The sequence below is a fragment of the Belonocnema kinseyi genome, chromosome 1, assembly GCF_010883055.1.
Source record: "Belonocnema kinseyi isolate 2016_QV_RU_SX_M_011 chromosome 1, B_treatae_v1, whole genome shotgun sequence".
NCBI classification, from domain to species: domain Eukaryota; kingdom Metazoa; phylum Arthropoda; class Insecta; order Hymenoptera; family Cynipidae; genus Belonocnema; species Belonocnema kinseyi.
Genome location: NC_046657.1, coordinates 90,828,290 through 90,829,872, shown reverse-complemented (window position 1 = coordinate 90,829,872; position 1,583 = coordinate 90,828,290). Strand labels below are relative to the sequence as shown.

Here is a 1,583-nt window from a genome sequence, read left to right as displayed (position 1 = left end):
TTCTTCTCCCGCTAACATTTCACGTCTATTAAACGCGTTTTTTGTATCAGAAAAAAATCATATCATTACTGATTTTTGCATGAAGCATTCCAAAGGTGCTCCCAATGATCGTATTAAAATTCAGTAATGATCGGATTAAAATTAAGTTTATTATTATACTATTATTACTATTACTATATATTTACTATTTTTAATTAAAAAATTAGTTCGGAAAAATGTATTTTTATAACTAAACGCTTTCACTAAATTAAAAATATTAGCTCCGTGTAAAATATTAATTCATGCTATTTTAAATTCTTTTCTTACAAACAATAATAGTTATTTTATATTTATCAATATTTGACGGTTTATTCAAGCTGAATAAATAAAAACCGAATATTTAAAAATAAACAATTTGAAATTGAATTGTTTTACTTGGGAAAACTTAAATCGTTAAAATTTCGAATATCTTTTGAGCTTTGAACGTTACTATTTTAATTTTTTTTTTAAAAGAAAGGTTTAGTATCTAAGTGAAATGTTTCAATTAAGATGTTTAAATAGCAATTGGACCCTTATTATTTCTAGACGAAATTTGAGTATTTTTAATAGGTGTTTGGAAGTTTTGAAAAGATTGAAAATTAATTGAAAACTTGAAATGATTTCATATAATTTAAACGAAGTTTGTACCAACAAAATTTGGTTAATCGAACCGAAATTTCGGTGCAAATAGCTACAGTCTAATTTAAAATAAAATGTCGATTTTTGCAGATTTAAAAAAAAGTGACAAACTTTTTAAAAATTAAGAAAGGCTTCAAAAGAATAAAACATTTTCGTTAGATTCCTAGGAAAATAGAAAACCATTTTTTGTTTTGTAATATTATTTACAAAGAATACTTAAAAAGATTTAAAAAGATTTCCAAAATTGTTAAAAGAGTCTAGAATATTTTAACATGATTTTTTATAATTTTCGAAATTTCTAAAAGTTGAACGAAAAATTCTATTAATTTCAAAAGACATTCAGAAGTTTGAAAAACACTTCAAAAATAATTTTAAAGTTGCATACATTTAAAATAACTTCTAGATTTAACAAGATTTTGAAATAAAATTTGAAGCTGAAAATGGAACTAGTTGAAAATTCGTTTGATTTATTTGTTAACTGTAAAGCTTGATTATAAGCTTACTTTTAATCCGATCATTACTGAATTTTGATACGATCATTGCAGCACTTTTGGAATGCTTCATGCAAAAATAAGTAATGATGTGATTTTTTTCTGATGAAAAAAACGTGTTTGATAGGCATGAAATGTTAGCGGGAGAAGAATGGAGATACAAAAATGGTTATTTTATTATCTTCCCCTTGAAGTATTAATCTTAATTATTTCATGGAATGTTAACAATTTTCTGTTCTTGTTAGATTATCTTCGAAGTTATTATTTTACAAATGACTTTGTATATAAACAACAATAGATGTGAAGCCGAAGTATTTTCCAGGCGTGTCGAAGAAAAGGTTTAAATTCACTTCAGAGCTTGATTGTAAGCTTAATTTGAATCCGATCATTACTGAATTTTGATAAGATCATTGGAGCACCTTTGGAATGCTTCAT

General features: G+C 24.8%; 1 protein-coding gene across 1 annotated transcript in view; it reads left to right on the top strand.

The window, feature by feature from the left end:
• The window catches only part of LOC117167418 (eIF-2-alpha kinase activator GCN1), a 45,412-nt gene that overhangs the window by 21,091 nt on the left and 22,738 nt on the right, over positions 1 to 1,583 (top strand). The gene's annotated exons all lie outside the window — the stretch shown is intronic.